Source organism: Nansenia antarctica (genome assembly GCF_963989245.1).
Source record: "Nansenia antarctica genome assembly, chromosome: 3".
NCBI classification, from domain to species: Eukaryota; Metazoa; Chordata; class Actinopteri; order Argentiniformes; family Microstomatidae; genus Nansenia; species Nansenia antarctica.
The window spans coordinates 60,247,622-60,259,668 of NC_137688.1; the positions used below are offsets into that span (position 1 = coordinate 60,247,622).

The 12,047-nt window shown below is 42.6% G+C and overlaps 1 pseudogene across 1 annotated transcript; it reads left to right on the top strand.

Moving 5' to 3' along the window:
• Nucleotides 1–6,406: 6,406 nt before the first annotated feature.
• Nucleotides 6,407–7,709, top strand: LOC308154234 (fos-related antigen 2-like; annotated as a pseudogene). Its single transcript has 3 exons — nt 6,407–6,508; nt 6,733–6,975; nt 7,265–7,709. The product of its transcript is annotated as a fos-related antigen 2-like (transcript).
• The last annotated feature ends 4,338 nt before the right edge of the window (nt 7,710–12,047 follow it).

Below are 12,047 nucleotides of genomic sequence, written 5' to 3' on the forward strand. Positions count from 1 at the left end.
AGGCACGATGCAAAGCGGAGTGTCGTTACAGCCCCTAGCTGTGCCGATATCCACGATATACCACGGCTTCGAGTTCCATAACGCTTTTATACAACGGTTACCACACATTTCTCTATCAATATTTCACAAAAGAAAGACAAGACACACTTTTAATTAATGTATTTAAATGGAATATGCAATAATTAATGCAATAATGTTTTATTGTAAGTGTGTTCATCCGCTGAACAGTTGTTTATCGGTTGCAATATGTAATATGAAAAGATCTGTCAACATTCCAATTAGCTGTGCGTATATCATGGATATCGGCACGGCTGGAACGCAAACTGACCAATAGAGACAATGGATCGGATCTATCCGTTGTATAATTCCCCACATGCCATCGATTTGAGCTATGTTATTGACTCATGGCACTTGACCAAGATGGAGCTGAGAACTCTTAGGAGAGGCAGCTCTGAGACTCCACCAATTAGTCCCCTAACTACACTGATTTAGTCATCAAGGCCTGAGTCAGACCCAAAACATACGACTGCACGGCAGGTGGCCAGGAGTGACTGCTTCAAAACCCCCCCCTTAAGATTAAAACGAAATTAAGACGAAAAAAAGTTAATTCCCAGTCCAGTCCCAGCCTTATGTAAGATGTGGCATCCAAAAGCCAAACTAATACTCAGGCAAGGTAACAGGGTGTGTGGAGGGGGGGATAAAGAGACATGTCTACTGGAGGGAAAACAGACAGACAGCCCAGGAAGCAAACCTGGATTCTGTTTGATCTATTCTTCCAATGCTTCAGCGGGCTGATAAAACCTTTATCAAAGATTTATAATGTCTTTAATCTCCTCTACTCCCATTTATGAACAACATAAAAGTACAGGGGCACCCCCGGGCGATGGCTTGTACAGAGCGGCAGTGTGTCATTGTTTAGGCCCCTCAGTGGTGCCGATGACGGTCCCTAATCTCTCCTCATTAAACCTCGGCATTTCTCCAACTTCATCCCACAGGGAACATGAAGACACTCATAAAGTCTGACTTCCCGGCGCTTGGGAGCAAATCCATTAGCAGGTTCTTTCATGTTTAAGAAAGTACTTTCATAAGGAGCAGACAGCTATTTGATTTGTTTTGCCTTTTTTGGTCTTATTACCTATTTTCATCTCAGCATCTATAATCCGTGAACAGAAAACAGGGTTGTTCGGGTTTGTGTACATTTTAAGCATTCTTTGAACTAGATGGCTCATAGCAAAATCGAAATGGACTGCACTTACATAATGCCTAGTTATTCCAAAGCGTTTTTACAATGGCTTCTCATTCACACACCAATGGCAGCAAGCTACCATGCAAGGCACCAGTTCGCTCATTGGGAGCAATTTGGGGTTCAGTGTCCTGCCCAAGGACACCTCGACATGTGGCCAGCCGGGGATCAAACCACCGAACTTGCAATCATTAGACGCCGCCTCTACCTCCTGAGCCACAGCCGCCCCCAAATCTACACTTCTCCCTCCATAAACAAGTTTCATTGTGATCTATACATCACTGGAGTTGTGACCGTATCGTACGCAACAACTTGAGAGGGACCTTGGTAAACAGGACCAGTGGGGTGAGAGTCCCCAGATGGAACCACATCTGCTGTCGCCTCCGGTGTGACCATGCACTGTGGTGGCTGAAACAAAAAGTGCAGCTGTTTTCCTGAGATCCAAGTCATTATGGCTAAGATGTACTGTATGAGCATCTTCTTACCATAAATCATTGGGTGATTGGGTGTCCGTGTCTGTGATTGAACAGTACGAATAAGCATGGACTCCCTCTACTACCAGAGGGCCTCAACACCTTGATAAAGCTTGACCACGACCCAGTGAGGTCTATGAGGTTTACGAGGGGCTTTTAGCGTGAGAGCGTATGCGAATGCCTCTCCCGCAGAGAGCCCATCTGCTATGTGTCAGACGCTGGTGCAGCACGCCTCGGCTCCTGCTGTTTAGCTGCTCTAGCCCATCAACACACTGCTGCTACTTCCCAACCCTCTGGCCACAGCAGGAGCTGCCTGCCTGTGTGATGGCAGTGTCACACTGCCTCTCAGTGCCCGACAGATATACAGCAGCAGAGGAAGTTTTTTTTTATTTATTTTTTACGCTAGCTAACTCCCTCATGTGCCTAGCTTTGAGCTTGGTTTGTGTTTCCATATTGCAAGTGTTGTTTGGAGACAGGCAGAGCAGATGGTGTGTAGAGGTTCCAACATAACTCTCTGAGAGTACTGCCCTGTTGCTGCAACCAGTGTGTGTGTGTGTGTGTGTGTGTGTGTGTGTGTGTGTGTGTGTGTCTAATAATATTATTGCTGCAGAGATAGTTCTTTATTTCTTTGCCTTCCATTTGAACAGTCTTGGTGTATGAGGAGATGACCGAACTGGATGATGAGCAGTAAAGCTGTGTGTGTATACTGCCACCTGCAGGTAAACCACTACATGTAACATCACAGCAGCCAGACACCACACAATAACATCAGCTGAATATAAGACATCCACTTATAAAACGGTTACAACGTTCTCACATTGATTTGTACTACTTGTATTTATTGGAGTACAATACTGGGTTTTATGTAATTCAATAACGTTTCAGTAATATAAGAAAAAAGACCACGCCATCCTTTTCAGTTTCACTCATTTCAATGTTCTATTAATTTCAATTCAAAATGAAAAAGCACACCAGGTTAAAGTCGAATGTATTGATGCAAAGAATTAGCGACAAAAGTACCATATGTATCTTTAAGTAGAATAAGACGATTCCATCCCCTCTTTTTAATATTAGGTTTATTTCAAATGTTCAAACTAAATTATCATGCTGGAAGTAGCAATTAGAAAATGGGTTCATTGTGGACATGAAGGGATGCACATGGTCAGCAACGATACTCAAATAGGCTGTGGCATTAAAGTGATGATTGATTGGTATTAAGGGCCCAAAGTGTCCCGAGAAAACATTCCCCACATCATTACACCGCCTGCATGAATGAGAAGGTGTACAGGTGTTTGTTGTGGTTTTATATAATTTCATACTGAGAAATGTAAGTCTCTCTACCGTTTGGCGAATCTAGCACTCAAGGAAGGCCCATTTCCTTCCTGTAAGGGATGGGCCAAGGTCTGTAGCGCAGTGAATAATTCTGACTATGGACAGGGCCCATAACTTGTGTAATCACATATTTGTATAATATGATTGGTTCCCAAGAATAGTGACCTCATGACCAAGGACAGTTCTATAAATATGAGTCCCAGCCATCGTTGGTGGCTTTTTGTTTTTTGCTTTTTGGCTATTGCTTCTTGCTTATTGGTCTGCTCGTTTCTCTCTGCGCTCATGTAACTTTGCTTAATAAAAGGCCTCTTTGGAGACAATTGATCTAAGCTCTTTGTGATTTATAAGTTTTACTCAATCTATTAAGAATCAATTAAATCCACAACATGTTTCTAATAAAGTGTTCAGTGAGTGTATATATTAGATGTTGCTGAGTAAGTTGTTAATAGAGTGATTCATTTAATGAATGAAAATAGCAGGAGAAGTACGCATGGTGAATGGTTGCTGAGTAACCGTAGTCCTTGGCACACTGGCTGGGTTGCCACGCGACGGCTTGGTGATGTGCTCAGTTGTTACGTCAGAGATTTGTGAAATGTTAGGGCAGGTCAGTGGAGAGGCAGAATATGGATATGGGCTCTAAATATAAGCCACAGGAGAGGAATAGTAAGTAAAGGCAGATAATAATAGTGTTATTAAAAAAGACAGTGCTTTTCCCTGCGTGTCTTTTTTTTCTCACCTTAAGGTGTTATTAAGCCCAGTAAAAGAACAACATCACTGAGTATGTTCTCAATGTAAAATATTCACTAGATGTACATTCAAGCCCCCACACTCACTCCCTCTCACTCGTTGTGTCAGTGTGATATCTCTTCTTCCTTTCACTCTCACACTCTTCCTAGTCCGGCTTTCTTTCACTCCCTTTTCACCAGTTTCATTCACTGTCCATTCTGATGTCACAACAACAAACATACAACAGGAATCCTTTTGGTCCTGAGATCATTCAGACCAAAGAACTATCACACCTTTTAACTTTATACTCTGAAGAAGAGCTATGAGGTCAGACCCTATTTCAACTAATTTGAAGAGGAACACACACAGGAATTAATGAATGATGAGATGCATTATGCATAATGCATACATAACACACACACACACACACACACACACACACACACACACACACACACACACACACGCACACACTCACAGGTGTGAGCACAGCTTTATTATGAGGAGAATAACATACTCTTTTATTAGCTAACGGGTGATTTTTCACAATTGAGAGAACTTCTCAAATGAATGCCATGCACTATGCTAAAGTGCTGGGAATATGGACAAGCAAGCATAATGTATTTGTTGATGCACTGCCAAAATGCAAACACCATTATTAGATTGATGGTGACTAGAGAAGTTGCATGCTCACATCCTCTGCCCGGATGAGATTCAGTTGCCTGGGCTACAGGGTCCAATCCTGTAGTTTGACACGGTACACCTTTAGATTACAACAACAGAAGATGCTTAGTTGCATCACAAGACATGCATCTCACACTTTAAATGCGGACACTGAGGTTTCTGTGATGCCTGGTGATCTGTTATATTGTTGCTGTTGATGGATGAGGAAAACATGCTGAATAAATGATGCTGGATGCGGTTGACACCCCCTGCTAACACACTGTGGTCAGGACTCAGGGAACACTGTGTTCTCCTTAATGACATGCATACAGGTGCAAGGGTCAGGTCTCTCAGTCCAGTCTGCTCTGTTTGTGACACAGATGCCGCGGTTTGGCTTGGGTGGAGTGACGCTCCAAAAGAACACGCTGTGCTGTGCTATTGTCCTCTCTGAAAAGAAAGGCATGTTTATCACACACAGAGGTGGGCAGATGACTAGAGGTCTAGTGGTGGTACAGAAACTTAAACCATCCCACCAAGGTCTCGGTTTACAGCAACAGTGTGTGCGCTGGTCAGAGAGACCTTTCTAAGGGACTCACTGAAGCCCCTAGATAACAGCCTAATTTAAATGTTCTCCTTATCAGAAGTTTCTAGACCTTCTTCCCCTCCATTTAAGTCAACCTATAAGTCTCCCATGCCTGGAACTAGGAAGATCCTCAGCATGTGGAGAATATGATAATGGATATAAATATGAGTAACAAATAACGTGTACAGACGGTTATTAGAGAGCCATGTAGAAACGCTGAACTTGGGAACAGTGCAAGACAGACACGTGATTCAATTATGGGTGTGTAGGTGCAGTCATGTTCTGCTGAGAGAGGCTGTGGTTAGATGTTACCCTTTATAAATTATTAATGTCTTCCTTCATCTGACTTCATCATGTCTCCCATGTCTTTGTTTGAGGGAGAGGATAACTGTCTTGAGGACTTGTTGAGTTGAAAACATGTTATGAGGGCTGGATCTTCTAAAGGATAATAGACTACCATAATATGTGTGATTAAATTGAGCCGTTATGTGGCAATAATCAAATCCAGACATGGCCTATACCAACATAATTTCGCTTGTATCATGTCTGATTTTAACAAATAATTTGTGGTTTCCTGTTTCCTGGGGGAATCTCTGTTATCTAAAGCCTGTGCCAGCTTACAGCTCTCATCTCCGACATGCTGGGCGGAAACTCTCAACTCTTTGACGTCATTCAAACCAAGGTAACCCACACACTTCAGCTCTGACGCAACTGTCCCTTTTTGGATGCATGCGTCAGCGGATGAACGAAACCATATAAAGTCACCGCATGGCATATGATTGAATCAGTAGATTGCATGTCAAATTTCCGTGAAGTGGAAGAGTCTAGTTTTCTGAAATTGTAATAAGCGAGGTAGCGCATTACATTTTATCTTAGTAAATCAGTACTAAATCAGAATTACTCCTCAAGCGCCTGGATGGTGACGTGCGCGAACCGTCAGATGTAGGCTACGCGATAAGATTTAAAACATCCCTGTTCTAAAAGATAGTATTTTTCTTTAGCATCGTTTGCAAATTAACTAGATGTTTTCATTGACACACGTACGCTTACAGTAGCTGCAGACAGTGAAGTTGTGTCCACTGTTAACTGATTTACTTAAAACAACGTTGAACTTTTCTGTAGACACAAGGAATAGTTCTACCTCATCCCAGGAGACTGCCGCAGGAGTGGGGTCGCAATCATATGGTTTTCTAGACATCTGGTCGGACGAGTTGTATGGAGTTAATCTGCAAATCTATGTTTTTGCTTACGGATCTATGTTTTTGCTTAGGCTACAAAGTGGATTTTTTTTCTCACAAAATATTTCTTTGCTTTTGATTGAATTCGGCTCAAGATTAACTCCATATAGTTGGTAGTTGGTCCGCATAACTCTTCTCCTTATCAACCATGCATCAGGACCCATCCGAGGACACCGGCATGCGCAGCGCCAGGAGCCAGCTTGAGCGCTTTCCCAAATCTCACAACGCTTGGACCTGCGCGAAAGATGAGGTATATACACAATTTGGAATATATTATTTGGATATATTTGGAGGTGTTCAATAGATACTGGTACTGTACTCATTAATTAAAACCATAGGCATAGCCTGCTTATGGACCTCCTTTCATAAGGGAAATGGGAGAATAAGTAAAGTAAGGCAACTATGATGTACATAGTGTGTAGTCAATTGGTGATCATAGTTGGTGCCCCCCCCCTCTCTCTCTTTCTCTTTCAGTATCTAGTGAAAATGCAAGTATCTAGAAGCCATTTCATCCCCACCATAAATGCCATCACCTCCAGTCAGGACCTGCAGTGGATGGTACAACCAACGGTCCTAGCCTACATGTCTGCCCCCTGCCTGCCCTCTCGTCCATATGACCCTCTGGACACAAGGAGGAGTTTGAAGAGAGAGAGGAACAAACTGGCTGCTGCTAAATGTCGTCACCGCAGGAGAGAGCTGACTGACCAACTGCAAGGAGTGAGTATGCACAGAAATATACACAATCTAATACAGCCACTCAATACTGTACTTAGTGTGTACTTTAGTAACCATGGAGGAGGAGGGTTTATTATCAGGGTTCCCACGGGTCCTTGAAATCTTTGAAAGTTTGTGAATTTGCCAAAAAAATAAATAATCTGGCTCAAACTATGCCGTGTTGGGTCCTTGAATTTAAGGGAATTGAGTCTTGAAAGTCCTTGAAAGGTGCTTGAATTTGATGTTTCAGAAGGTGTGGGAACCCTGATTAATCTCTCTCGTCTGTCATAAGGTGACAGAGGAGCTGGAGAAGGAGCAGGCCAGCTTGCAGACGGAGGTTGAGAGGCTCCAGGAGGAGAGAGAAAAGCTGGAGCTCCTGCTAGTCTCCCATGCCTCTGTGTGCAGACAGCTCTGTGATGGTCATCCCCAGATGCCCTCCTCTCTCCCCCTGACCATGCACCCTACAGGAGCTTCCCCCCATCCTTGGAGCCCCTCTATGGTGAAGCAGGAGACCCAGGAGGAGGCCGGGTTCTCCCTTCACCCTGAACACCCTACCATGAAACCCACCTACCACCACCACCACCACCAAACAGAAGAGTACTGCCCCAGTGCTGACAGTTTCAGCATCCATTCAATGGTGGCGCTGTAGCCCAAGTCATGTGGTCTCCAACCCTACGCTCTCCCACGCCAGCCTAGGGGAGCAGGACAGGGTCTCATCGAGAGAAGAGGCCTTTTAGGACTTGGTCTGGAAGCCTTACCCTGACAGCAGTGCCAGGAGTCTGGAGGATGGACCCCTGGCCCTGCCCCACTCCCCCACCTGGCTGACTCTGGCCATTAAATCAGACACATGTACATATTTCATACAGCCTGTCTCTTTGTGGCTCCTTTGACACTGCAGAGGCTATTGAGGGCTATTGAGTGTGCCCAGGGGAAAGGACTCATCCTAGGACTAATCCTATCTAAGAGATAGATACAGGTTACATAAAACACAATTTTGCTCCATTCTCCAGAGTGGTATGGTAGTTACATTTGTTAGACACTAGATGGTGTTGCAAGACATTGCCTGGGCACATGCTCTCTGCTAAGTCTTACTGTAATTCATAATGGCACATATTTATTAACTACGAGTTGTTTTGTGTTTCATATCTCAGTGTGTGTTATTTATCAAAGTCAGTATAAGTACAGTATGTGGAAAAAAATTCAACCGATTACCGATTGTTAATATGGAGTTACAAGGCAAATCATACTTTCCTTCAGTGGAAATGACAGTCCATGATAGCAATATGTAAAAACAGCTTCACTACTGACCATGCATCTAGTGTATAAGCAACACTGCAACTTACATGGATGGGCTACAGTACTCTTCAGCCCAATATCTGTACTATTTCCTGTTTTATTTTCATAAAGCTTTTAAAGCCATACAATTAGTGGGAGGAATCATTGTTTACAGTAGTTTGCTGTGAGGACAATGTATGTTTGCATTTGAAATTCTGACCACATATGCCCATGACTAATAATGACGTGAGACAATTTCCTGTGCTACTAGCATCCTCCATATGTTTCTAAATAAACTAAAATACTACAGTTTGTCTCTTGGGGGTGCCTTTACTTGGCTTGGTTTGGCACTGTCTGGATCCCAGACACTGTCACTATCAATTGGATACCTATTTTTGTTGAGAATTGACTATAAGATGATACTTTATTGGATGATGCATTGATAATCTATAACCACTGAATACAAGAAAACATTTCTGGTGATTAAAGTCAGTTAGAAAACAGTGTTTGAACATTGTGACCTGAGGTCTTGTTTGTATGCTCACGTAGTGCTGTACTGTTGTAGTGAAGGATTCTGCACCTTTTCTCATTTCTCAAGTCTTTTTATGATTATGTTTTTATTACAGATTATGTTTATCGTGTCACATTTTCCAGACATAACTTCATATAATATATATATATATATATATTCACAACACTACCCTTGTTTAATTATACTGTTTGTAAACACAGATTAAACCATCAGCAATCTTTAGATCCCTGGAGCTGGTTGCTAAGAAATGGCAGGTTTTTGTGTTACACAGTGTTTGTGCTAGGTTCAAGGTTGGGAATGCTATGTCTCTCTATGTTGATTAAACTTACCATTGGAATCAGTCAACACAGTGAGTAGGAGGTGGCCTACATGTTCAGCGTCTTTGAGCCTCGGAAAAGCGCTATATACATTTAATGAATTATTATTATTATTATTACTATTATTATTATTATTATTATTATGTCCCACTGTAAAATAGCTTTTCAGGGTCCTTGGAGCACACCCTGTGGCAAACAATCTCTTTCCAGACAAAAAAAACCTTACTGGTAACTAAAGTAACTAACAATTACTGCTGGGGAGAAGGAGTTTGGGTCTATGATAGAAGTGCTTATACTTGGACCATGGGAGATGACTCTTTATGCTTTATTCTGTCAGTGAATAACAAAGGAAAGTCACATGACCAACAACACAAGGAGGCTGAATCCAGAGGACTATAAATGTATTCCTCACACTGTTCATCACACCCATCCACACTGTGAGTCTGGAGCTGGAGTGTATGTGAGGAAGGAGGAGAGGAAGGTTAGTCGATGTAGGGGCAGGTGACAGAAAGAGCACAACTGTAGCCTGAGGAGAGACACATCTGTAACCTCAAAGTGCCTGGGGCACCTTAAAAGGACATAGCTTCTTATCTCTCCTTTCTCACCTCTCCTCACCCCACGTCTGTTCACTTCTTATCTCTTCCTTTTCACCTCTCTTATTATTTCCTGGCTTATTCTCAACCCTCCTCTCTCCGTGCTCCTACTTTTTAATAATTTATTTTTTTATTCACTTCACCTCTCTTCACCTCTCTTCTCTCCTATCGTAACTACTTCCTAGCATCTCTTACTAATATCCTGTCTTCTTCTCTCCTCTCATCTCTTCTCCTTTCCTTTCCTCTCCTCTCTCCTCTCCTCACCTCTGTTGTAGTTGCTTCCTCTCCTAACCACAGGAGGAGAGGGGCCCTGGGCTAAGAGGACCACTTGTTGTAACATCCTTCAGAGACTGACATTTAGCACACCGCTACCATCCTCCTGATGCTGCTGATACAGGTAAGAACTGTCCTGTCTCTGTTTAATTATCTTGGCAACTCATTCAAATTACCACCCCCATTACGGTGCTACAATATATGACACGGTCTGGTGAAATGGGCAGCATGTCAGCAATTCTCAAGTCGTGCAAATGAGCAAAACGTTTTTTCTTCTTCTTTTTCTTTATCGTTTTTTTGCATATTACGAAAATGTAAGTGTTGAAGAGCCCGCTCAATATAACAAACAACAGTTTTAGGATCACTAAATACTTTGTGAATTGGATTCACTGTCTCGTCTGCCCTAAGCTACTGGGTAAGTGATAAATGGCTTGTAAACAAACTTACGTTTTAGGACGTGTTCAAAGCAAGGACTGTATGATCATCTAATTAGGCCCATGTGTAGTTATGTGTTTTTAGCATGTTTATGTTGTATCAGCATGTTGTGATGCACTTTTCATAATCTGGAAAATGACCATGATCATGCAAATGACCATGCCCTACTTGAGGACCATTTAACCAGACCCTGTCACATTATGCTAACTTAATCAAGCTCTGTGGGCAAATAGTATTATACCATATGTGAGAATAGAGTAGGTTTAGTGATGCCCTTTGTCAAACAATGTCCAAACATGGAAGTTAGAGATGGCAATTCAATGTCCTGCTTGCACCCACATGACATGGGTGCTGTCACGTGACCATGGCTTCAGTATTCATAGTAATTATTTACACATGTTATGTAAAGTACAAAGAGCAGACAAATCTTTAGTGGCAAGATGCACATTGTTATGCATAACCAAAAAAGGCAGAGGCAGTGGTAGAGGCAGTGGTAGTGAAAGATTCAGATTCAGATTCAGATTCAGATTCAGATAACGTTTATTGCCATTATGCTTGACACATAGGAATTTGCTTTGGCATTACAGAAGGTGCATTTATGCTTTTTTCACATATATATGAACAAAACAAGTACAATACAAATGCAAAAACAGGCAAAAACAGGACAACACAGGACAGACAGTGCATGGATAGTGCTGTAAATAAAGTGCAGTGCAGAGTTATACAAGGTCTAGTGCATGTTCAGTCCTGGGCAGACTTGGAGGCGGGGGGGAGCGGGAAGCCAGAGTCATTTAGCAGCCTGGCGGCTGAGGGGAAGAAACTGAGCCTGTGGCGGGCCTTCAGTGCCTTTAGGCAGCCGCAACCTTCTTCCAGAGGGAAGCAGGGTGAGGAGGCCGTGGCCGGGGTGGAAGGGGTCGGCCATGATCTTTCTTGCCCTCCTCAGAGCCCTGGAGTCATGCAAGGAGTTGAGGGAGGGCAAGGAAAATAATCATAAGAAAGTTTATATTTTCAAGAAAAGTTGTACTGTATAGATGTACAGTACCAGTCGGAAGTTTGGACACACTTTCCCATTCGGGGAAGTGTGGTCCAAACTTCCGACTGGTACTGTATATGAGTACAGATATACTGTATGTATCTGCATTTCATATAGTCATGGTTGGTTTACCGTTGTTTTGAGTATTGTTTTCGTTGATGATTGTGTTTTCCATGACAATAGTATCTTTGTATTTTTACTGGACAGAAGAGGAAACGTCCTTCAAGTGTGGCTACAATGGTGGATAGAGCCATCCCAAAGGATGACACGGAACTTTGGAAGGAAATTAAGGAAGAGACCATACTTGGTGTGCTTGGAATCATTGGCACCATACTCAATCTGCTTGTGATCATTTTTGTTTATATCTACACATCCATTTGAATATGAGAGAGTGTATGTGCTTTGTGTATGTGCTTTGAGTTGCATTCATGTACGAAAGGCGCTATATAAATAAAGTTTCACTTCACTATGTGCACAATATATACTTGTCACAGAACCTCCCAGGACTCTAAGAGGTGGCATCAACTCTTTTTTATTATTTTTTATTGACAGATACAGTAGAGATTTAGACAGGAAGGATGGGTGAGAGAGAGAGAGGAGGGATGACATGCAGGATA